The 26,985-nt window shown below is 41.4% G+C and overlaps 1 protein-coding gene and 1 pseudogene across 24 annotated transcripts in view; both read left to right on the forward strand.

The window, feature by feature from the left end:
• The window catches only part of LOC111775466 (zinc finger protein 211-like), a 51,665-nt gene that overhangs the window by 15,302 nt on the left and 9,378 nt on the right, over window positions 1-26,985 (forward strand). For 14 of the 24 annotated variants that reach the window (XM_070225012.1, XM_070225025.1, XM_070225008.1 and 11 more), the window contains exons 1-2: window positions 14,741-15,036; window positions 25,933-26,005. The gene's annotated coding sequence lies outside the window, so the exon portion shown is untranslated. Of the gene's footprint in view, window positions 1-8,532; window positions 8,618-14,740; window positions 15,037-25,932; window positions 26,006-26,985 lie in introns of those variants that run through there. The other 10 variants (XM_070225013.1, XM_070225016.1, XM_070225011.1 and 7 more) reach the window with 2 other exon arrangements.
• Window positions 25,318-26,265, forward strand: EQUCABV1R-PS917 (vomeronasal 1 receptor equCabV1R-ps917 pseudogene; annotated as a pseudogene).

Raw genomic sequence — 26,985 nt, forward strand, 5'->3', positions numbered from 1 at the left:
CACTGGGCCGCCTGCAGCGGAGCGCGCGAACTTAACCACTCAGCCACAGGGCCAGCCCCGCATATGGTTAGTCTTTTAAAGTTGTGACCCTTAATTAATGTATGGCAGTATCTCACTGTGCTTTTAGTTGCATTTCCCTGATGTTTCATGACATCGAGCATGTTTTCATTTGTTTATTTGCCACATGTATGTCTTCTTTGGTAAAATGTCCTCTTTTGCCCATTTTTAAAAAAATAAATCTTGACAAATAAGATAGTCAAGCAGCAAAGATAGATCGATCATGTGTTGTGCCACAAATTCAAGAAGATTGAAACAATATCTAGTATCTTTTCCAACTACGGTATTAAACTAGAAATAAACAGCAGGCGGGAAATGGGACAATTCACAAATAAATTGAAATTAAACAATACATTCTTGAACAACCAATGCGTCAAAGAAGAAGTGAAGAGGGTTGGGGCTGGCCCCAGGGCTGAGTGGTTAAGTTTATGCGCTCTGCTTCGGTGGCCCAGGGTTTCACTGGTTTGGATCCTGAGTGCAGACCACCACTGGTCATCAAGTCATGCTGAGGTGGCTTCCCACATAGCAGAGCCAGAAGGACCTGCAGCTAGAATATACAACTATGTACTAGGGGGCTTTGGAGAGAAGGCAAAAAAAAGAATGGCAGCAGATCTTAGCTGAGGGCCAATCTTAAAAAAGAAAGAAAAAGAGAGATCAAAAATTATCTTCAAACAAATGAAAATGGAAACAGCATACTAAAATTTATGGGATGCAGCAAAAGCAGTTCTAAGGAAAGTTTATAGATATAAACACCTACATTAAGAAAAAAGATCTCAAACAACCTTAATTTACACTTAAGGAAACTTGAAAAAGAGGAATAATCTAAGCCCCAAGTAAGCTAAAGAAAATGTGGTAACTATTAGAACAGAAATAAATGAAATAGAGACTAGAAAAACAATAGAAATGATAAATGAAACTAAGAGTTGTGTTTTTTTTGAAAGAAAAACAAAATTGACATAAACAAAATTGGTTAGTTAGCTAGACTAACCAAGGTAAAAAACAGAGCACCCAGGAGAAGGGGGTGGAGCAAAATGGCGGGGTGAGCTGACTCGAGACTCTCCCTCCTCAAAACTACAACAAAGGCATGGAAAAAAACTGAATTTCAGCTAATAAACCTAATGCCAGGATGTTAGAGACCTATGGTAGCAAAAAGACGGAGGATGGAGACCCTGCTGCTGGCCTCGGAGGAGCTGGAACGGGGTAGGAGAGAACTTTGGTCCCTCCCCTAGAGACCATGATCACTGTGGGGGTGAGGGAAGGAGCAGGGGAGGGGCCGTGCGACTTGGGCATCCTCCAGGACTCCCGCTGCCAGTGCAGTGGAAACCCGCTGACAGGGGAAAGCTTCCATGTGCGGGGACCCCATAAACCCTGGGCCCTGGGAGTCCAGAGAACAGAGCTGATCCAAATCCAGATGGGTGCGTGAGAGAAACCGCCTGTCCCCACCCCTGCAAACCGCGCTGGGCACCACCCTCTTGCCCAAAGGAGGAGAGCTCAGAACATGCGGCTCTCGACTCCCATCTAGTGGCGACAGGCTGTAACTGCAACCGAATTATACCATTAGGAGAAGAAACCACTCTGCTAGAATCCAGCAATTTATAAAAGCTCCAGACCAGAAGGAAAACAATAAAAACACAGAATTAAGTCCTGAAGACTTGGAAATAGGTAAACTAAGTGAAAATGAGTTCAGAGCAGCTGTAATAAAAAAACTCAGGTAGAGAGAAAGATAGAGAAACAAACCAACGAGTTCTGGAGTTACTTCACAAAAGAGATTGAAATTATAAAGAAAATCAAACAATTACTAGAGATGAAAAACACGATGGACCAGATAAAACAGAATACGGATTCCCTGAATGCCTGTGTAGAGAGCATAGAGGAGCAAATTAGCATAATCGAAGATAGACAGGCTGAATGGCTCCAGACAGAGGAAGAAAGAGAGCTAAGAATTTAAAAAAATGAGGAAAACCTCTAAGAGATAGCAGATTCAATGAGGAGAAAGAATTTAAGGATCATAGGAATTCCCGAGAACGTGGAAAAGGAAAATGCAGCAGAAAGTGTGCTTAACGAAATTATAGAAGAGAACTTCCCAAATCTAGGGATTGAGGGAGAAATGTGTGTAGAGGAAGCTTTCAGATCTCGTAGATTTGTCAATGCGAAAAGACCTACTGTAAGGCATATAGTAGTACAAATGGCAAAAATGAAGGACAAAGAAAGAATACTCAGGGCAGCAAGACAGAAGAAAATAACCTACAAAGGAACTCCTATCAGACTTTCAGCGGATTTCTCTACAGAAACCTTACAAGCTAGGAGAGAAAGGAGTGACATATTCAAAACTTCAAAAGATAAAAATCTTCAGCCAAGAATACTCTATCCAGCAAGAATATCCTTCAGCTATGAGGGAGAAATTAAATCTTTTCCAGACAAACAAAAGTTAAGGGAATTTGTAACCAAAAGTCCTCCACTACAAGAAATCCTCAAGAAGGCTGTCATACCTGAAAAAAGAAAAAAGGGAGAAAGGGGTCACAAACCACAGAGTAGGGAGACAGATAGATAGAATGCGAATAGGATAGCAAATATTCAACTATAGCATTAGGATAAAGGGAAGGAAACTAAAAAAGCAAAGTGATCTTATCACTCTAACTACAAACTCATAACACGAGTTGGAATAAGAAATGAAAATAATAATTTAGGAGGGGAAGAGCAAAGGGACTAAATCAGTCTAGGCCAAGTAAGTAAGAGACCACCAGAGAATAGACTATATTATACACGAGATTCTAAATACAAACTTCAGGGTAGCCACTAAACTAAAAAATAGAACAGAGCCACAAAACATAAATAAGCAAAAGTCTAAGAAACCCAGCATAAGAAATTGCGGCATTAAATGGATAGGCTAAAGCACACAGGAAAAGAAACTCAGGAAATCCAGATAACGAGCGACAGATTGACAGCATGAAGTCCACATGCATCAATAATCACTGTCAATGTAAACTAATTGAACTCTCCAATAAAAATACAGAGTGGCAAAATGGATTAAAGAACAGGATCCAACAATTTGTTGCCTCCAGGAAACACACCTCAGCCCCAAGGACAAACACAAGCTCACAGTGAAGGGGTGGAGGACAATACTTCAAGCTAATAGCAAGCAGAAAAAAGCAGGTGTTGCAATTCTTACATCAGACAAAGCGGATTTCAAAATAAGAAGTGTAAAGAGACACAGAGGGCCAATATATAATGACCAAAGGGACACTTCATCAAGAAGAAATAACGCTTATAAATATCTATGCACCCAACATAGGAGCACCAAGGTTCACAAAGCAACTATTAACAGACCTAAAGGAAGATGTTAAAAACAACACAATAATAGTAGGGGACCTCAACACCCCACTCACATCAATGGACAGATCATCCAGACAGAAAATCAACAAGGAAATAGTGGAGCTAAACGAAAAACAAACAATTGGACTTAATAGACATATATAGATCACTTCATCCTAAAACTGCAGAATACACATTCTGCTCAAGTGCACATGGAACATTCTCAAGGATAGACCATCTGTTGGGAAACAAGGCAAGCCTCTACAAATTTAAAAAAATTGAAATAATAACAAGGATCTTCTCCGATCATAATGCTATAAGGCTAGGAATTAATTACAAGAAAAAAGCTGAGAAAGGCACAAAGATGTGGAGACTAAACAATACACTACTGAAGAAGCAATGGATCATTGAAGAAATTAAAGAAGAAATCAAAAAATATCTGGAAACTAATGAAAATGATAACATGCCATACCAACTCATATGGGATACAGCAAAAGCTGTATTAAGAAGAAAATTCATCGCAATACAGGCACATCTTAACAAACAAGAAAAATCCCAAATCAGCAATCTTAAACTACACCTAACTGAACTAGAGAAAGAAGAACAAACAAAGCCCAAAGTCAGCAGAAGGAGAGAAATAATAAAAATCAGAGCAGAAATAAATACTATTGAAATGAAAAAGGCGGTAGAAAGGGTCAATGAAACAAAGAGCTGGTTCTTTGAGAAGATAAATAAAATTGGCAAACCCCTAGCCAGACTTACAAAGAAAGAAAGGGAGAAAGCTCAAATAAAGAAAATCAGAAATGAAAGAGGAGAAATAACAACAGACTCTGCAGAAATACAACGGATTATAAGAGAATACTATGAAAAACTATATGCCAACAAAATGGATAACCTAGAGGAAATGGATAAATTCTTGGACTCCTACAATCTCCCAAAGCTCACTCAAGAAGAAGCAGACAATTTGAACAGACCAATCACAAGGAAAGAGATTGAAACAGCCATCAAAAACATCCCAAAGAATAAAACCCCAGGACCAGATGGCTTTCCTGGGGAATTCTACCAAACTTTCAGAGAGGATTTAATGCCTATCCTTTTCAAGCTATTCCAAAAAATTAGGGAGGATGGAACACTTCCTAACACATTCTATGAGGCCAACATCACGCTGATACCAAAGCCTGACAAGGACACCATGAAAAAAGAGAACTACAGGCCAATATCACTGATGAACATAGATGCAAAAATTCTCAACAAAATTTTGGCAAGCCAAATTCAGCAATTCATCAGAAGGATCATACATCATGATCAGGTGGGATTCATACCAGGGACACAGGGATGGTTCAACATCCGCAAATCAATCAGTGTGATACACCACATCAACAAACCTCATAAAAACCACATGATCATCTCAATAGATTCAGAGAAAGCATTTGACAAGATCCAATAGCCATTTATGATAAAAAAAACTCTGAACAAAATGGGCATAGAAGGGAACTACCTTAACATAATAAAGGCCATATATGACAAACCCACAGCCCACATCATACTCAATGGGCAAAAACTGACCGCCATCCCCCTGAAAACAGGAACGAGACAAGGATGCCCTCTATCACCACTCTTATTTAACACAGTACTGGAGGTCCTGGCCAGAGCAATCAGGCAAGACAAAGGAATAAAAGGAATCCAAATAGGGAGGGAAGAAGTGAAACTGTCGCTGTTTGCAGATGACTTGATCTTATATATAGAAAAACCGAAAGAATCCATTGGAAAACTCTTAGAGGTAATCAACAACTACAGCAAAGTTGCAGGGTATAAAATCAATTTGCATAAATCAGTAGCATTTCTATATTCTAATAATGTACTAACAGAAAAAGAACTCAAGAACACAATACCACTCACAATCGTGACAAAAAGAATAAAATACCTCAGGGTAAATTTAACTAAGGAAGTGAAGGACCTATATATTGAAAATTGCAAGGCCTTTCTGAGAGAATTGGACGAGGACATAAGGAGATGGAAAGACATTCCGTGTACATGGATTGGAAGAATAAACATAGTTAAAATGTCTGTTCTACCTAAAGCAATCTACAGATTCAATGCTGTCCCAATCAGAATCCCAATGACATTGTTTACAGAATTAGAACAAAGAATCCTAAAATGCATATGGGGCAACAAAAGACCCTGAATTTCTAAAGCAATCCTGAGAAAAAAGAACAAAACGGGAGGCATCACAATCCCTGACTTCAAAACATACTACAAAGCTACAGTAATCAAAACAGCATGGTACTGGTACAAAAGTAGGTGCACAGATCAATGGAACAGAATTGAAAGGCCGGAATTAAAACCACACATCTGTGGACAACTTATCTTTGACAAAGGAGCTGAGGGCATACGATGGAGAAAAGAAAGTCTTTTCAACAAATGGTGCTGGGCAAACTGGAAAGCCACATGTGAAAGAATGAAAATCGACCATTCTTTTTCACCATTCACCAAAATAAACTCAAAATGGATCAAAGACCTAAAGGTGAGACCTGAAACCATAAGGCTTCTAGAAGAAAATATAGGAAGTACACTCTTTGACATCAGTACTAAAAGGATCTTTTCGGACACCATGTCTTCTCAGACAAGAGAAACAATAGAAAGAATAAACAAATGGGACTTCATCAGACTAAAGAGCTTCTTCAAGGCAAGGGAAAACAGGATTGAAACAAAAAAACAACCCACTAACTGGGAAAAAATATTTGCAAGTCATATGTCTGACAAAGGCTTAATATCCATAATACATAAAGAACTCACACAACTCAACAACAAAAAATCAAACAACTCGATCAAAAAATGGGCTGGAGACATGAACAGACATTTCTCCAAAGAAGATATACAGATGGCCAATAGGCACATGAAAAGATGCTCATCATCGCTGATCATCAGGGAAATGCAAGTCAAAACTACACAAAACTACACTATCACCTTGCACCCATGGGAATGACAAAAATATCTAAAACTAATAGTAACAAATGTTGGAGAGGTTGGGGAGAAAAGGAAACCCTCATACACTGCTGGTGGGAATGCAAACTGATGCAGCCACTATGGAAAACAGTATGGAGATTCCTCAAAAAATTAAAAATAGAACTTCCATACGATCCAGCCATTCCACTACTGGGTATCTATCCAAAGAGCTTGAAGTCAGCAATTCCAAAAGTTCTATGCACCTCAATGTTCATTGCAGCATTATTTACAATAGCCAAGACATGGAAGCAATCTAAGTGCCCATCAACAGATGAATGGATAATGAAGATGTGGTATATATATACAATGGAATACTACTCAGCTGTAAAACAGAACAAAATCATTCCATTTGCAATAACATGGATAGACCTTGAGGGAATTATGTTAAGTGAAATAAGCCAGTTAGAGAAGGATAATCTCTGTGTGACTCCACTCATATGAGGACTTTAAAAATGTGGACAAAGAGAACAGATTAGTGGTTACCAGGGGAAAGGTGGGGTGGGGGGTGGGCGCAAAGGGTGAAGGGGTGCACTTACAACACGAATGACAAACATTAATGTAGAACTGAAATTTCACAAGATTGTAACCTATCATTAACTTAATAAAAAAAAAAGAGAGGACCCAAATAAATAAAATTATAAATAAAAGTGGAGGTTTTACAATTGATACCACAGAAATACAAAGGATAATAAGACTATGAACAGTTATACAGCAACGAGTAAGAAGATTGTAAATCAGTAAGATTTGGTGGGTTGAGGTCCATTTGATGATAGCAATGATTGATATGAGACTGTCCTTATGCTCTAGATGAGAATTATGGAAACCCTGGACCATAAGGGCAGTGGGAATGGAGAAAGCCAAATATATGCTCGTGTATTTCTCAGAAGTAGGGAGACAGCTCTCTACAACACATCTGTGTTCTTGCATATGCGAACTGGGGTGTCTGTGCCAAACTTATGGATTTGTAGTGAAAGAAGCAATAGAATGAGGCCAAATGTCTGTCTTGTCTCAAACTAGCTGAACTCTCAGACAGAATACCATGGTCCCTCAGGTGTTAGGTTCCTTTTTTGTTTTTGAAGCGGTGTTTCTTCTCTTAGACATTAAGTCTCCTACCAGATCTTTAACTTGTAACGTAATGACCACCTTGTACCTCTACCATTTGTAAAACAATTAAATTAAGTGATAGCAAACATCAGTCTCCTTGTCCCTGGAATCCAGTCACTCATACCAAAAATGTAATTTAAAAGATTCTGTAGAGCACAAATTTGTGAGTAGGAAGAATGAAAGGAGCAGTGGTGAATCAAGAGACTTAGTATGATATTAGAAGAAAGATGCCTAAATTAGGGAAAAAAAAAAAACTTAGTAAAACATTTGAATTTTGAAACTTATAAAATCACTTAATACTCCTATCTGAAATAATTTAGTCTCTTTCTTAAATTCATATTTTCTTGATTTAAGAGGGGAGGGAATATGTTTCCTCTCCAGCAGGTCACAGAATTTTTTCCTGTAGAGGCACAATCCTGATTTCTTATGCATGTCCTACTCACCCCGATTAATGTGAGCTCTGCTCATCACATTACATTAATCAGGCTCCAGATGATGTCATGAGATTTGGAATCTCTCTGCCTGAATTGGGTGCTTCCTACATACTGTGTTATCTACCATCATCTACATGATAAAAATGCCCCTGGTTCTGCAATGTGAAGAGGCAACATGAGATTTTCAGAAGACATGGAAGAGCAGATAGAAGGCAGAAATACAGTCTGTAATTGCACTATAAAGATTATGTTTCATAACTGTATCAAAATTCAGGGCTGGCCCCATGGCCAAGTGGTTAAGTTTGCACACTCCGCTGCAGGTGGCCCAGTGTTTCGTTGGTTCGAATCCTGGGCGCGGACATGGCACTGCTCATCAAACCATGCTGAGGCAGCATCCCACATGCCACAACTAGAAAGACACACAACGAAGAATATACAGCTATGTACTGGGGAGCTTTGAGGAGAAAAAGGAAAAAAATAAAATCTTTAAAAAAAATTTAAAAAAATTCAACTGCATCCTTGAAGATCATTAAATGATATGAAAAACTGAGAGAAAATATCTGACATCTAGCTTCTTGTCTTGAATTCAGCCAGTAACATTTCCTCTTCATTTTGCCAGGAATAAATCTCTGTGAAGAAGATTCCTAGTCTTGGAAGCCACTCCAGATGGCTCATCATTCTCCTGTCTTCCCTTTTTGTGGAAGGTTAGTATAGGGTCACTGCACACATTTAATGAATTACCTGTGGCCAGGTGTGGTCTTCATCAGAGAGAGAGCAAACACATAGGATAAAGCAAGAGAGAATGATATAGCAGACAAGGGATAGAAGGAGAGGGAAAGGGAACAAGAGAGAATATGAATCATGTTAGAAATCACTGATAAAAAATACCAGGAAGTGGCACAATTCTGGAAAAAGAGTGTTGGAGTTACATATATGGTGGGGTTTTTTTTCTGCTTTTTCTCCCCTAGTCCCCCCAGTACATAGTTGTATATTGTAGTTGTGGGTCCTTCTAGTTGTGGCATGTGGGATGCCGCCTCAACATGGCCTGATGAGTGGTGCCATGTCCACGCCCAGGGTCTGAACCAGTGAAACCCTGGGCCGCTGCATCAGAGCGCACGAACTTAACCACTCGGCCATGGGGCCAGCTGCCATGAATAGTTTTTGAATATAGAAAGCACTAACGCATAGTATTTTCTGATAAAAATCATTTTAATTCAATTATTTTCTCAAGTTATAAAGAATAAGAAGCAATTCATTAGAAATAAGGGGCAAGCTACAAAGAGCAAAACTACAATCTAGACTCATGAAAATCCAGATTCTAAGATGGATGGGACAGGGGCCGGCCCTGTGGCTGAGTGGTTAAGTTCACGTGCTCCGCTTCGGCGGCCCAGGGTTTCGCCAGTTTGAATCCTGGGCGCAGACATGGCACCGCTCACCAAGCCATGCTGAGGTGGCATCCCACATGCCACACCTAGAAGGACCCACAACTAACAATACACAACTATGTACCGGGGGGCTTTGGGAGAAAAAAGAAAAATAAAATCTTTAAAAATAAATAAATAATAACATAGATGGGACAGTATTATAAGTCTTCAATAATGAGAAACAAGGACTTACATAACTGCGTATCAGGAACTGAACAAAAGTGCATTTTCTAACAATTGAAATAGGATGAACTTCAAGGGAGAATAATCAAAACAATTCTAATAAAGGTTTATTTTGTTAAGCCAGCAAACTGTCTCTGAGGCCAAGAGAATTGATAGGAGCAGTGTTTGGACTGCCAAAAAAATGAACATGGTATAAATAATTACTCAAATGCATGATGATTCCTCAAAAAATTAAACACTGAGTTAACCATATGATTCAGGAATTTCACTTCTAAATATGGACACACGTAATTGAAAGCAGGGTCTCACACATTTGTACACCAGTGTTCATGGCATTATTTATAGTAGCCAAAAGATAGAAAACCCACACATGTCCATCGAGAGATGAATGGATAAACAAAATGTGGCATATATATACAATAGAATATTATTCAGCCTTATAAAATGAAGTACTGGCACATACGTTAACATGGATGAACCTTGAAGACAACGCTAAGTGAAACCAGCCAAATACAACCAGATGAATACTGTGTGATTTCTGACTTCACTTACATTAGGTACTGGGAGTCAGAAGGTAGTCTGGTACTTGCCAGGTTCTGGGAGCATGGGGAGTTATTGTTTCATGGGTACAGCGTTTCAGTTTGGGATGATGTAAGAATTCTGGAGATGGATAGTTGTGATGGTTGCACAGCAGTGTGAATGTACTTAACTGCCACTGAACTGTAGGGTTAAAATGGTAATTTTGCATTATGTATATTTTACGGTAATAAAAAATGTAAATAATAATTACTCAAAGATGACTTTTTAAAATGTTAGTGTTATTCACTAATGTAGTTCCGGATTTCACGATAATGCCATGTAGGGGATTTTCAGTGTTTTGGAGTTCTGAGATAGAAACTATTGGGGAAACATAATTATAAACAAAATGTCCTGTTAACACAGAAAACCTCTCCACACAAGTAGAAGAGAAAGAAAACTATTTTATTTTTGATAGCGTTAAACCAGAATGTCACGTGTGTCACAGGCAATCCAGTAAAGAGATTGTGAAGTCGATAAGAACTCTCAGGCTTTTATATAGCCAGGAAGATACAACCCATTACATACATGTTCTTAAAATAAATGAAAACAAGTCCTCAAGTACAAGGACTTGACAGCACCATTTCTCATATGGTTCATCATAAATTCTCATAATTGGAGGGGCCATTGGCATTTGCTGAGTGCCTTTATCTAAAGAAAAATTTCTCATACCTTTATGATAAGAAGTAGTCTTATGACTTGGACCTAGGCTCCTGCTGAAGTTAGGCTCCTACTCCCACCAAAACTGGAGGATAGGGGCACTATCTTCCTTGATGATTGCATTTCAAAGAACTGTCTCTTGGGTTCTGGAGGAGATTCCTGGGTTGGAAAACTGGTAAGAGGCTTATTTAGCTTTTAGAAATATTTACTTACTTTTTTCTCTTTTTTTGCTGAGGAAGATTCGCCTTGAGCTAACATCCATTGCCAAACTTCCTGTTTTGGCTTGAGGAAGGTTCACCCTTAGCTAATATTTATGCCAGTCTTCCTCTATTTTGTATGTGGGTCACCACCACAGCATGGCCACTGACGACAAGTAGTGTAGGTCCATGCCCGGGAACCAAACCCAGGCTTCTGAAGTGGAGCGTGCTGAACTTAACCTGGACAGCAGAGGCAACAGAGATCAGAGCCCAGGCTGCAGAGAGAACTGGAAATCCTGTGGCTACATCTTTTCAGGGGCGCCTTGTTACATCTCAGGGGGGCCTACCCAGGCAAGGGTGTTGCTAAACCTCAGGCCAAGTTCCCTTGGGCCCCCAGCCCCAGAGCTGGAGACCCTCACTCTTGCAACAGAGGTCAGGTGCAGACAGGTGCCACCAGCCACTGCATCCCAGCTTCCTCATCCAGAGGTGATGTCCTCACCTCTGGCTCACAAGTTGAGGTCCCACTTCCTCCTACTCCAGAAGTTGACACTCTACCTGTGGCACCTGAACAGTACTGGCCCCTCTCTTGTGGACAAGTCCATGAAGTCTTGAGGACCTGCCCTTGGGTCAGGATGTGGCCTCATGTACTCTTCATTGGGAGCCACACCTGAATCCGACCCCAGGACATGATTGCCAGCCTCTCGGCTTTCATGCCATCACAATTTGGTCTGGTTTTGCTGACCTTGGGGAGCTTCAGAAGGGCTGGACGAGCACTGGAGGACTGTGGTTGCCTCTGAGGAGTTTTCTTTGGCCTTGGAGAAGGGGCCCCGCAGGGACCAAGAGGCAAAGAGTAGCCATGAGCCTCAGCAGCTGGCTGGCCACGGTACTTGCAGAGGACAGAATGCAAAGCAGTCTTTAAAAGGAGGCAGCTTTTGGTCCATAACGTTTCAAGAGAAAGAAGTATGAGGAAGTATCAGGTATAAAAGGAGACAGTAGCTTCAGGCTGTCCAAGTCATATTAAGCAAGAGAATCAAAACAGATTGGTATACAAAGTCTGACTTTATTTTTACTGAGAAAAACAATTTATAAAGGAATATATTTGAACACAGAGACACACACTGAGTGATGCACACATGTGCAGACACAATTCTGAAAAGATAATGTTGTACTGCAAACATTTTTCTCCAAGAGGTAGAAATATCATAGACTTTTCACACTCTACTTTATGATTGTATATAGCGTTTTGTATTAGGAAAATAACCTATATTGACCCCCCTCCCTTTTTAATATCAGTTCAAAAATCCTGCAGATTTAGACGGGACTCGTTATTACAAGAAACACAGTGACGTGATCCACGGAAACCACAACAGGATGGAATGTTTTTGAACATGCTTCAGAATCACCTGAAAGATTGTTGAAACACAGATTCTAGGGCTTGATCCACAGAATGTCACTAGGTTGCATTCTGAAATGAGAAAGCATTTCTAACCATTCCCCAGGTGACGCTGATGGTAAAGGACCAGGAATCGAACTTGAAAATGAGGATTCTATGAAAAATGAGGCTGTGTGGTTCCAGCCCCTAGTTCACCAAAGTGGAAATTTGTAGACTCCTGGAGGCAGAGGCAAGCTTTCACACGCTTCCCCTGAGTGTCTCTGCAATGAGCAAGTCAGGCTAATGGCTGACTTAGCTGGAGTCCTAGGCCTTCCACTGCTGAGGAGCCCTGTGAAGGCTCAACCCACCAAAACTGTCTAGCCACCTGCTTGTTCTGTCAGAACTTATGCCAGAAATACCCACATAGTCATCCCACATCTCCTTCAAGTTTTTGGTCAATGACCCTCTCAAAGAGGCCTCCCTTACTGCACTATGTAATATCCATACCATATGCTGCTTCTAAGCACATTCATCCTATGTACTTTGCATTGTGCCTACCACATTCCAACCTACTATATGATTTAGTATTCCTTCTTTTATGATTGCTGTGTTTTCCTTGAATATAACCCCAGGAGGGTAGGAGTCTTCCTCCGGGGGTCCCTTTTGTGCCCCAGTGTCTCTCATGGATCTCCAATAACGTCTTGAAGCCAAATATTTACTCACTGATCATTTGTTAGAACAGTGAATAAAGACGACACCTCAGCTTCCCTGTATGTTTTTACATTTCTGCCCACATTTTTTTTTTTTCCTTGAAGATCAGCCCTGAGCCAACCACTGCCAATCTTCCTCTTTTTGTTGAGGAAGACTGGCCCTGAGCTAACATCCATGCCCATCTTCCTCCACTTTATATGTGGAACACCTACCACAGCATGGCTTTTGCCAAGCGGTGCCATGTCTGCACCTGGGATCCGAACTGGCGAACCCCAGGCCGCCGAGAAGCTGAACGTAAAAACTTAATCGCTGCGCCACCAGGCCGGCCCCCCCTTTTCTTTTTTTTTATTGCGGTAACATTGGATTATAACATTATATAGCTTTCAGATGTACATCGTAATATATTTCAAATTCTGTGTAGATTACATCATGTTCACCACCGAAAAACTACTTAGAGTCCATCACCACACATGTGAGCCTGATCACCCCTTTTGCCCTCCCATCTGCCCACTCTTAATGTCCCCTTTAACTTTCCCTGAACGCTGGTATTGCTTAATGATTTTAAGAATAAAAAATCATATTTTGGAGACAGTCTTGAGAGTGGTGCTTCTAGTCCCATGCTCAGCTTAATTCTATCTTCTCAGACATCCCTGCTGTAAAATCTTCACATTTTTACCGTCCCTGAAGACACTTCTGAATCACTACATGGTCATTATTAATACCTTTTGTAATTTGCATTTTACAACTGTTTTTCTCAGATAATATCAATTCCTCATGCTGAGCAGTCCTTGTCATCACAGGGGAAATGATAACCACTTTCCAGCAATGAGATGAGATCTTGGATTTAAGTTACCCCATGCATTATCGGGTTCAGAGCACCCTTTTCAGACAGGCTCCACCTGTGAACATTGCAGCCCCTGTGCCATATCAAAATAGCGTATCTTTTGTTGTCCTATTTTTGAGACTGATGTCAGATTCCCAGAAGGAAGTGACTGTCAGCTATCCAAAAAGAGATAGTAAATGGATAAATGTGTTGCTCACTAAATTGGACACAATAATTTATTATACAGTCAGGGGAGATATTTTCTGTGGTAACTACAGAGATCCACCTTTGTGTTCCTGCTTCAGGATACCTCAACCTCCCTCTACTATCTTTCCTGTCATGGCCCAATCTGGAGTGTTTTTTCTTTTGTCTCTGACCGAACATACAGAGGGTGATAAAACTCGAACACTTCATAGTGTATGGTTTCGAATTGCAACATGGAATGTTTATTAGCTTCTGCTACCAGTGGACACATTTTGTGTCTGATGACTATGAAATGATATGTGCATTGGATCCGTAGCCTCTAGGAGAATATGAATAATTTGTTTAGCCTCTAGAAGCATGCTGAGCTTCACGGGGCCTGAAATTACACATCCTCAAACACTTTGGTGAACAGAAACAGGCAGCACACAACACTCCCCAGAAATCTGAGTTCTGCCCCTGTAAGAAGGGACGAAGACCCTTCTAAGCCCTGGGACCCGAGATGCCGCTTCCCGGGGACCCTCACGGGAAAGGCACCTAAAATTTTCTGCTGGAGGCCCGGTAGGTGACGCTTTACCCGCGGCGTTTGAATCCGTAGGAACTACATTACCCTGTCTGCTCTGCGTCTAACTGCTGCCTCGCTGAACCAATGAAGGCTCAGGACAGAGGCGTTTCCGTGCGTGATACTAGCGCGGGGCGGGACTTCCGGCGTCTTCCTCCGGGCGGTCATTTTGGCTGTTCGGGTGTGTTCATCCGGACAGAAGTTGTGATTGGTGGGTCGGGGCGTGGGTGACAAGACTGAGAAGGACTCAGAGGAGTAGTTGTCCCCGTTGTAGAAAAGCGAGTCTGAGGCTCGGCCGCGGTGCCGCCCGAGATGATCCGTACCAGGGTCGGTATGAGAACCGCCGGCCCGCTCCCGGCCCCGCTCCGCCCGCAGGCCCGGATGGCGGCGGCCACGCCGATGGAGCCGGCTGAGGTACGTGCCGCGTCTCCCGGGCCTCGCCGTCCCCAAGCCCCGATGGGCGGTGTCTGCTCACGTCCTTACAGCCCAGGCCTGCGGGTCTAGGACGATGAGGCGCTCGTAGGTGGGGGCCTTTTTCTGACAATGGCTGTGAGTGAACATTCCGCCTCAGCTTCTCCTGTCTCATGTCGCTCTCGGAAGTGTGGCGGCTGGCGGGTGGGAGAGCGTCACAAGCGGGTCACCGGCAGGTGCAGTGGCGGCGGGGGCGGCTGAGCTCGGCGTATTCGGGAAACCTGGGCGCCGTCGTGCCTGCGAGGAACAGAGTTTGAGGCAGAGCACGCTTGGGATAGCAGGCTGAGGGTTCTCCCTGCATTCTTAGGATTCTAGAAGCTCTGCAGACGTTTAAACAAAGGAGGGGGCCTGGCCCCGTGGCCGCGTGGCTAAGTTCGCGCGCTCCGCTTCAGCGGCCTGGGATTTTGCGGGTTCGGATCCTGGACGCGGACGTGGCGCCTCTCATCAGGCCATGTTGAGGCGGCGTCACACATGCCACAACTAGAGGGACCCACAACTAGAACATCCAACTATCTACTGGGGCGATTTGGGGACAAAATGCAGAAAACAAAAACAAAAACCTGAGGAGGGACACAAACTACATTAGGGTTTTAAAAGTTTCCCGAAGGCTCTTCACTGGAAGAACAGACTGAGGGAGGGTGAAGACGTCGAGGCACGTAGGAGGTTGAATATTGCTCAGGGATACAGAGCTAGGAAGATGAGACGCCGAGGCTGACAGAGATTAGACATGCAGCCCCAGCTCACCGGCCTCAGGGGCCAGGCATGGGTTCACAGGGGCCCGAACCCACTGAACTGACATGGTAGTTTTCATCTACAGTCTACCTCTTAAAGCCTGGCTGCTGAAGAGCCCATGGAACCTACACAGGTATGTGTAGGGTGGCCCATTCCCTCACTGGCTGCTTCCCCCACCCACATGTTCTCTGTATTGTGGTGTCCTGGACTCCAGGTGCCGTTACTCCAGACCCTGGGTCTGGGGACCCTGGAGAAACCCCACCAAGCGTAGGGTCCTGAGTCCATACCAGGAAGTATATGGAAGTATTTACGTTTCTAGAACCTAACATAAACAGGTGTGGAAAGGTTATCCCAGTACCAGGATGTAAAAATACTCAGAGGTAAAGCTGAGCTGGAAGCGTTAAGGAAACCATAGCTCTCCTTTCCTTCAGGTGGGAGCACAGAGCAGGAGGACAGGTTTAAGGGCTGGAATGTCTGCCTGAGAAGTTGGGTATCTATTTTGGAGGTGATGGTAGGTTTGGATCAGAGGAGGGAAATGATCTTGCCCAGGTCTTAACAGGCTCCATCTGGCTGCGCAGTGGAGAACAGATTGTGAGGGAAGAGGAAGGAAAACCAGGGTGGAGGCTACTGCAGTAGTCCAATTGAGGGTTCATGGAGTGGAATGGTGGCTTAGGAGAAGTGGCTGGATTCTGGATATACGTTTATTAAGGGTCAGCTAGATTTCCTAATACGGAGTGGAAGGAAAATGTCTTGGTTTGCTTAGGTTTCTATAACAAAATGCCATAAACTGGGTAACTTATAAACAGCAGAAATTTATTTCTCACAGTTCAAGAGGCTCCAAGTTCAAGATCAGGCTGTCTGGCATGATCAGGTTCTGTGTCTGGTGAGGGCTTGCTTGCTGGTTCGTAGACAGTCATCTTCTCCCTGTGTCCTTACGTGATGGAGAAGAGAGAGAAGCAAGCTCTCTCGTGACTTTCGTAGAATACTAATCCCATTCATGGTGGCTCTACCTTTGTGACCTCATCTAATTCTAATTTGTCCCCAAAGGCCCCATCTCGTAATACCATCAGATTGGGGCAGAGAGTTCAACATATGAATTTGTTGGGGGGACACAAACATTCAGTCTATAACAGTAAAGAAGTGAAGCAGAGGATTCAGAGATGACCCTAGGGTTTTGACGTAAGCAACTAGAGGGATGGAAGTTCTGTCAACTGAGATGGAGAAGTTGATAGTAGGAGTAGTTTTCACTGGGGATATCAGGAACTTTGTTATGGCCATTTTAAGGTCTGACATATTTCAAGACCGCTGAGTGAAGGCATCAAGTGGGCAGCTGGAGACCCAGGTCTGGAAATCTGGGGAGGGGTTCAGGATGGAGACATCCAAAATATTGTAGCTACTGACAATGTCCAGGTGAGGGAGCCGTGAGTTAAATTTAGGAGGGGCAATCTCTAGGCTGTGATGGTAAAGGCATTTTCAGACTGGGAAAGGGAAAGTGGTGGCAGAGGTCTAGCCCTCCTGCTTGCATATCTGGTCAGAGGGATTGAGCTACACATACTCAGGTTAGGGAAGTAAGTGACCATGAAAGGAGACTGTGTTGAGGAGAGGGTAGTCTCATAGGTGGTGAAGGTTACCAGGAGACGACTGGACATGAGATGGATGCAGAAACATAGGAGTTGGCAGATTAATAACTCAGTCGCTAAAGCTGGTGCATATTCTACTTCAAGGGACTAACATGGATTTTGTGGCAACTTTGGTGGGGCCTGAGGTATTTCATTCAATGTGGAGGATAAGCTGAGGGGCATATATGGTCATCTCTGAGAACCAGTAGGACTGGGGTGGGCAGTCAGTGAGACTGGCCTTTGAATGAGGGGTAAGTTGAAAGAGGGAAGTTCTGACTGCAAAGGGCACAGCAAATGCAGCACAGAAATGGAAAGAGGCCGTGGGTGTCTGAGATTCACAGGTGATTCTGGGTTGTGGAGGTTGTAGCAAGGAACAGAGTTAAGCAGGGAGGCCTCATACCAGGCTTTGGAGCTGCCTCTGGCAGTGAGGATCATCAGAGGATCAATTGGGTATTTCTTATTTTTTTTCCTGCTGAGGAAGGTTCATTCTGAGCTAACATCTATTGCCAACCTTCTCTATTTTGTCTGTGGGTCACTGCCACAGCATGGCTGCCACTGAGTGGTATAAGTCTGCACCTGGTAACTGACCCCAGGCTGCCAAAGCAGAGCACGTGGAACTGAAACACTAGGCCACATGGCCGGCCCCTCAACGGGGTCCTTTTTTTTTTTTTTTCCTAAGGAAGATTAGCCCTGAGCCAACTACTGCCAATCCTCCTCTTTTTGCTGAGGAAGACTGACCCTGAGCTGACATCCATGCCCATCTTCCTCTACTTTATACGTGGGATGCCTGCCACAGCATGGCTTTTGCCAGGCAGTGCCATGTCCGCACCCAGGATCTGAACCAGCGAACCCCGGGTTGCTGAGAAGTGGAATGTGTGAACTTAACTGCTGTGCCACCAGGCCGGCCCCTAATCATAAGGGTTCTTATATGGGGAAATGATAGGCAGAAAAGGGAAGATGTCAGAGTGATGCAGGGTGAGAAAGACTCAACTAGCCATTACTGGCTTCGAGATGGAAAGGGGCCATGAGCCTAGGTGTGTGGGTGGCCTCTAGGACTGGACAAGGCGAGAAAATGGATTCTTCCTACAGCCTCCAGAAGGGAAGGTGGCCCTGCTCACACCAGTGAGATCCGTTTTAGACTTCTGACTTCCAGAGTTGTAATATAACACATTTGTGTTGTTTAAGCCACTGAGTTTGTGGTAATTATTAGAGCAGCAATAAGAAACTAATACAGCCATTTTCACATATTAAAATTATACCCAATTGAAATAGTGCATTTACTGACACACTTAGGGTTGCCAGATTTAGGAAATAAAAATATAGGACACTTAGTGAAATGTGAGTTTTAGATAAATACTGAATTTTTGTTTTTTTAGTATAAATATGTCCCATGCAGTGTACCTTGTAAAATTATTCATTACTCATCTGAAATTCAAATTAAACTGGGTATCCTATGTTCTGTCAGGCAATTCCAGGTATACTAGAAAGCACACTGGGCACAAAATCTTGTGGGCATCCACACTCTAGCATTATGAGCATGTTTTGCTGGGTTTAGAACTCTGGTTATTCCTTATGATAAAGAAGGGTAAAAACAAACATATTCATCACTCAGCTGACTGCTGGTAGATAAAATGAAACAATAGATATGAAAGCACACAGAAAAGTGGTCAGATGTGTCCACTTAGCTCCAGGCTATTAAGAGAACCTTGTGAATACCTTGGAAGACATTCTGGGGCCCTGATGCAGTTGTGCAGATGCGCTATGTTGAGTTGGAATAGCCAAATCTTTTATAATGCACAATTCGATGAGCTTTAGGAGTACCCAGAAACACCCCTCCTGTCTGTCCGTTTCCCTGCCCTACCCACCCACACGAAACACATACAAAGACATACAAACACATGCATAGACACAAAAATATGCGTGCATGACACATGAATACATACAAATGTGGCACTAACACACTTGGCACATGCACTCATGCACGTGTGAACACACACGAGGTTTTAATTCTTCAGGAATCACATCAACGTTTTGTAGAGATACCTTTCTGTGATCTAAAGTTATCTTGAAGTGGATGTGGAGGAATGGGAACTCTCATATACTTGCTGTTGGCAATGCAAAATGGTACAGCTGGGCCTGGCCCGGTGGCGCAGTGGTTAAGTGCACTTGTTCCGCTTCTCGGTGGCCCGGGGTTCGCCGGTTCAGATCTCAGGTGCGGACATGGCACTGCTTGGCAAGCCATGCTGTGGTAGGCGTCCCACATACAAAGTAGAGGAAGATGGGCATGGGTGTTAGCTCAGGGCCAGTCTTCCTCAGCAAAAAAAGGAGGATTGGCAGCAGATGTTATCTCAGGGCTAATCTTCCTCAAAAAAAAAAATTTCTCCTGAGCTTCCTTCCAATCCTTTCCTGGCCACAGCCTTCCCAATCTCGGTCTATGCCAACTTCATTCTTCCACTTGCTGGGGCACACCAAAAGTCTAGATATCATCTTTGTTGCATTCTTTCCCTCACACACACATCCACTCTGATAAGAAATCCAGTTGGCTCTATTCTCAAAATTAATCAGGAATCTAACCACTTCCCATAAGCATTTCTGCTGTGAGACTGGTCGTAGCCATCATCCTCTCTCATCTGGATTCCTTCAATGGTTGTTTAACTGGTCTCCCTGCTCCCACTCTTATGCTTCTGCAGACTATTTTCAACTTACCAGACTCTGTGGCTCTTTCAGTGTATGAGTCAGAAAAAGTCAGTCTTTTGGTTAAATTCTGTAATGGCTACCATTTTTCTAAGAGAAAATTCAACATCTTTATGGGACCCCTGTGGAGCCTCATGTTCCTGTGTGACCTCCTCTCTTAAATATCCCACCTCACTCAGCTGTTTTCGTGTGCATGGGCACCTAGCTTTGCGTGGGACCTGATAGCACGCTAGCTGTTTCTTTTACTTGTATCATACGCCCAGAATATTCACATGGATTATTTCTTCACCTCTTTTCAAGATTTACCTGAACTAATCGATTGTCAATGAGATCTCCCCTTATTAATATATTTAATATTGCATCCCTTCTACCTCCTTCCCCCTAGTTGGGCTCCTTTTTCTCTTAAGGCACTTTTCTCTTATTATATATTGCTTATTTTACTTACTTTAATTATTGTGTAATGTCCATCTTTCTCAACTGTCTATGTTTTCTGATTCTAAGTTTCATTTCCTGATATGTCTCGTACACTGAAAATAACATATGACATGCTTTGGATGCTTAGTGTGGTTTTGAAGCAACAAATGAAAGTTTCTCTGTCTTCATGTTTATTCCTAAGATTGACCATTATTAACTAAGTGGTTCTTTCTTTTCCTTCTCTCTCTTTCAGACTACAATTCTGTAAGGTTTTGCAAAGTAAAAACTCATCATATTTAGAAAAGAGAACCCTCAGATTGGCCTTAAACAGAGCTAAGCCTTTGCTTAGCTTCCTTCTCTCAGTTCTTAGACCTCAGTGTCCTCATCTCACTGTCATTTTCACCTGATCTTTTTTGGACACCTCATTTATGCTGATAGCTGGCATTGTGGCTCATTTCTAAACAATTTGTGTGTGCTTCTAACATTTAGCCGTGATAATACTTTTTAAAAGCTTATAATTTTGGGAGAAATACAAGTTGTCTATGAGGTAGTATCCCCAAATATACTGCATCTTTATCCGTGAATGGTGTCAGATATTGGGATAATATTGGCATAGTATTGGGAATCCATAATCTTCTCCTAATAATAGACATATGTTTGCGTAGTGTTGTTGGTTTGTTTGTTTTGCTGAGGAAGATTCCCCCTGGGCTAACATCTGTGCCAGGCTTCCTCTACTTTGTATGTGGGTTGCCACCACAGCATGGCTGCCACCAAGTGGTGTGTGTCCACACCCGGGAACCGAACCTGGGCCGCCAAATCGGAGCACACCAAAGTTAACCACTAGGCCACAGGGCTGGCCCCATGCATAGTCTTTTAATTGAACCTCTTTTTTTTTCAGTTTTTCTGGTTTAAAAAATTGTTATTTTAGATAACACCCTGAGTTTGATGATCTGAAATGAAGTGACACCTTGGTGAGAGCTGTGAAATAACAACCCACACAGTTGGATTGTCCCTTCCCCACTTGACACCTCCCCTGGCATGGCTGACTGCACTCTACCTCTCCTAAAATTGAAGGCATTTAATGTTTTTAACCTTGCTAAGGAAAAATGATTGGAAATATAGTAATATTACCTGACCTTGAGAGGTTGTAAGATACAAAATAAGAAAATATGATACATTACAGAATAAAAGGACAGTCTTACAGCAAACAGAAAACAAAGCTCAGCATGTTTTTTAATATAAAGTCTTTTGTAAATAATATTACAGGATTTTTTTTTTTTTTAAATATCTAGAAAAATGAGGAGGGTATTATAAAAAACCACAAGTCCCCATCACACAGCCTAAACCATTTCATCTAAACTCCCTACTCCATCTCCCCCAGCAACTGCTTCAGTTAAGGCAAACTCCAGAAGTCCTAGCACTGCCTTCCTAAATACTTCAGTGAGAGTCCCTAACAGGCAAGGACTTTTTTGTTTAACTTAATTGCAGTATCTTGATCATACGTAAATATAAACAATAGTTCCTGCATATTATGTAATACCAAAACAGATGTAGTATTCAAATTTTCCTGCATTTATTAAATAGTTTGACAGGTCTGTTTAAAGAAACAGGAAATCCGGCTGGCCCTGTGGCCAACTGGTTAAGTTTGTGCACTCTGCTTCAGCAGCCCCAGATTTCACGGGTTTGGCTCCTGGGTATGGACATGGCATCACTCCTCAGGCCGTGCTGAGGCAGCGTCCCACGTGTCACAACTAGAAGGACCTACAACTAAAATATACAACTATGTACTGGGGGCGCTTTGGGGAGAAGGAAAAATTTTTTTAAAAATCTTAAACAGGAAATCATTTCTTACCACATTTTATATATCTTGATTTTTATTATATTCTATGGAGAACTCCCTTGTATATACTAATTTTGATTGTTTGAAAGAGAACGTACACCACATTGAATTTTCTGATGTTCTGATTTGACTTACTGCCTTCTCATGATGTCTTTGATCATGCTCTCCTATGCCTTGTATCCTCGCAAAAAGGTAGTTATTTTAGAGATCAGATCAGATTCAGAATTATTCATATGTGGCTATGTCTACTTTTTGCATCACTTTATAAAGCACATGATATCTTATTTTTCTCTTTTTGTGAGATTGTGATCAGTGTAGTCAATATATTGACTATACCTGAATCCCTATGTCACCTAAGGGGTTTGGCAGCCATTGACAATTACTGCCTGTACCCTTAGTATAGGTGATGGTCCAGGTCTACCTTCCCTTTTCTTTTCTTTTTCTTTTATTTATTTATTTATTTTAAAGATTTTTTTTTTTTTCCTTTTTCTCCCAAAGGTCCCTAGTACATAGTTGTGTATTTTTAGTTGTGAGTCCTTCCAGTTGTGGCGTGTGGGACGCCGCCTCAGCACGGTCTGATGAGCGATGCCGTGTCCTCACCCAGCCCAGGATTCCAACCGGTGAAACCCTGGGCTGCTGAAGCAGAGCACACGAACTTAACCACTCGACCACAGGGCTAGCCCCCCCTTTTCTTTTATTAGGTGGAACACTTTCTTTACAAAGAAGAAAGTTACTGAAGAAAAAGTTCAGGTAAAAGAAGATACACAAAAATATTTTGATTCTTTTATTTATCCTTTCTCAGTGTGATGGTTTGATCCTTTGCTGTTTTCCAAATGTGAAGATATTTTTCTTTTAGTAATAGTAAACATAGAATTTTAAAAATTTTATATTTTTGTCCATTGTAAGTATTAGTTTGATGCAGAAAATATCTCCTACTTAACCATTGGGAATTGTTCACATTAGCTCTTATGTCCTGTTCACATGATACCAGTGGCCTTTGATAACTCCCTTGCTTTCTTGTACAGTGAGGTGTCTGGGCTTATTTTCTGTTCCTCCTGCCCTAGACGTGGGTTCAGCCAATTCCTCAAGACTCCTTATTTTCTTTAAGTTAAAATGATGTTTGGGGAAAATAGACAGATATGCAAAGATGTATCAGTAGATAAAGGCATAGACAGCTGTAGAGATATATAGACTTAGATATATAAATATAATTAAAAATTAAACCATTTTTCTCAATAATGTTAGTGAAATGTTTTACATCATTCAGTTATTTATTAGTGTAGAAATAGAGTGAAATTATTGAATTTAAAATTAGATAGAAATAATTTCTCTTTGTTTGGCTAAGGCCTAAGATTTGATACGCAATTATATTTTTATTTTATTTTTAGCTTTTTACTTTGAAATAATTATAGGCTCACAGGAAGTTACATAAATAGTATGAAAGTCCCATGTTCCTTTCACTCAGCTTCCCCAAATGGTGGGTGACATTTTATGTAACTGTAGTATAACATCAAAACCAGAAATTGACATTGGTACATCATTGTTAATTGGACTACAGACCTTATTCACTTTTCACCATTTTTAATGTGTGTGGGTGTAATTCTCCCAAATTCTTGCCATATATAGATTCACATTATCACCACTGCAGTTAAGATACAGAACTGGTCTGTCACCACAAAGAGTTCTCTCATGCTGTGTTTAAAATGTATTCACACCAGCCCCACACCCCACTCTTGTCCCCGTTCTCTGGAAACCACTAATCCATTCTCTATCTCTGTAGTATTGTGATTTTTGAAGAAGGTATATAAATGGAATGGCATACTACAGTATGTAGCTTTTTGGTATTTCTTTACTAAACATAATGGGCTTAAGGTCTGTTCAGAGTATTGCATGTATCAGTAGTTCCTTCCTTTTTACTGCTGAGTAGCACTCCATGGTATGGATATACCAGAATTTGTTCAATTATTCATCCATTGAAGGACATTTGGGTTGTTCCTAGTATTTCACTATAATGAATAAAAATGCTATGAACATTCATATATGAAAATAAGCTTTCATTTCTCTGAGATAATTGCCCCAAGAGTTTTTATTTCATTTTTGTGAATTGTATTTTAAAATGTTTCATGGGCCAGCCCTGTGGCCATGTATTTAAGTTCGCACGCTCCACATTAGCGGCCCAGGGTTTCATCAGTTTGCATCCTGGGCGTAGACATGGCACCACTCATCAGGCCATGCTGAGGCGGCATCCCACACGGCACAACTAGAAGGACCTACAACTAGAATATACAACTATGTACTGGGGGGCTTTGGGGAGAAGAAGAAGAAGGAAAAGAAAAAGATTGGCAACAGATGTTAGCCCCGGTGCCAATCTTTAAAAACAAAACAAAACAAAAACAGCAAAATGTACATTTAAAGGAATCTGTCTTTAATCCTGTCTCTTCCACGTTTTTCCCTCTCTCTTAATAGATACCATTTTTATAAGGTTTTAAAAACTTAATTTAAGTATTTAATATAAGCACATACACATATATAAACACACAAATAAATTAATTTTCTTCCTATTTTTAGGAAAAAAGAGCTATCTACATATGATATTCTGATACTTTTTTATAATGCAAAATTATGACCTGAAAGTTAAACAGTAGAGAAAATTTATTGCTTGTGTCCACAACTATCTAATGCTTATTCTATCTCCCATTGATAGATTTTAGGTTGATTCTTATCTTTGTTATTACAAAACAATCTACGCAAAATAGCTTTGTAATTATGAAAGACTTGCTCTTAAAATTATTATTAAATTGAAACCATTTATGTGAGTGAAGAAATTTTCTGGTGTAATGATAATGACCTAATAATCTTTCCTTGTCGTTGGAGTCCTCTGATTCAAATAAAATCAGCCTCTAACATACACTCTAAATTGATGAAGTAGTTTCTACTAACTTAAGTTTGAATATTATCTTCCTTACTCAGACTAGAGTTGAGATTCTTGGAACTTTCTCCACTCTTTTGTTTATAAGTTTATGACTTAACTTTGTAATTCAAAATGGGGCGTGTGTTGAGACCCACAGAGGTGGGTCAGTTGGTCTTTGCTAACAAGTTGGTTCTGTCCCTAAAGAAATCATCTACCAATGGCAAGTTTTTGATTGAATGATCCTGGATGTAAACTTGTCTTCTGTTTACACAGAATGGGCATGAGGCTTGGCCTCAGCTTGACTTGCCTCCTGAGCTGTTTCCAGACCATTAAGCTTTGTCCCGCTACCTCTCTGGATGAAACTCAAATTTGATTCCCAGAATACATTGGCTTCACTATTTCCTCTGCTGGATCCTGAAACTCTTTAGTATATATCAATATTCTTATGAGAGTGACAGTTTTGTTGAGGAGCAGAAACATAAGTGTGGGAGAAAATATATGCATATTTTCCTGGGATATTCCAGACAGATTAAAAGACTGAGAAAATATAGTCAGCATCTGTGATACAGATATAATGTGTTTGAGCCTCATGGTCTGGCTAACGGCTCCACTGTCTTTGTTCTTTGCAGATACAAGCAGTGAGTCCAATACATTCTCAGCAATAGACTTTCTTCCGGAGCCACATGCACCATCCTGATCCTGGTGAGCATGTTTGGCTCCTTTTACTTACTCACTTCTGTTTTGTCCTTTTTGATAGCCCTGATTGTGAACCCAAGCCATTGGCTGATGAACACCTTTCTTGACTTGTGTCTTCATGTTTCTCAGCATTTCATTCCTTTGTGCTCATTAATGACAGCTGTGTCTCTCAGTTCTGCTTTGCCTGCTGGGCAAGGAAAACATCTTTTCCCAAATGTAGCCCCTGGGCTCTACGTTCCCTCCAGGACATTCTATCATGTGTTTAATAAATTTATCATCTCAAACTATGCCAGTTAATCTGCCAGGAATTTTGCATTCAGTATTGAGTAACAATTGTAATAACCCTGCCCTCACAGTATAGTCATGAGTTGCTTAATGACGGGGATACATTCTGAGAAATGTGTCGTTAGGTGATTTCGTCATTGTGTGCACATCGTGAGTGTACTTACACAAACCTAGGTGGTATAGCCTAGTACACACTTAGTCTATATGGGACTAATCTTTTGGGGACCACCATCTTATATGTGGTTCATGACTGTAGTTGTAGGATACAAAGAAACCATTGTGTGAATAATTATTCAAAGATGATGCTCCAAAATTGTGTAATGTTATTTCACAGAATTTCATGAAAATGTAATGTACAGCTTTTTCAGATTTGGGGGGTTTGACAGTAGAAATTCAATGCTGATTTGAATTTTAAGCTAACACTCAAAATGTTTATCTTGTAAATATAGGTGGGTAAAGAATGTCTCAAGTGAACAGGAGATGAACTGGGGATATTCTGACTTGGGAAGATGGGAAGATGGATGTAGACTTCAATTAATATAAATATTGTTAAAAAACAAAATTCAACTGAGTAAATTTAGGCAGCATCCCATCTAGCATGTATCTAATGTGTTAACTCTTTACAGGCTTTACGTCAGCGCTCAGTGGCTTCCCTAGATGGTCCTTTGAATAGGGCTTCATTACCTGGAAATACTGAACCC

This window comes from Equus caballus, chromosome 10 (assembly GCF_041296265.1).
Source record: "Equus caballus isolate H_3958 breed thoroughbred chromosome 10, TB-T2T, whole genome shotgun sequence".
Lineage (NCBI taxonomy): Eukaryota > Metazoa > Chordata > Mammalia > Perissodactyla > Equidae > Equus > Equus caballus.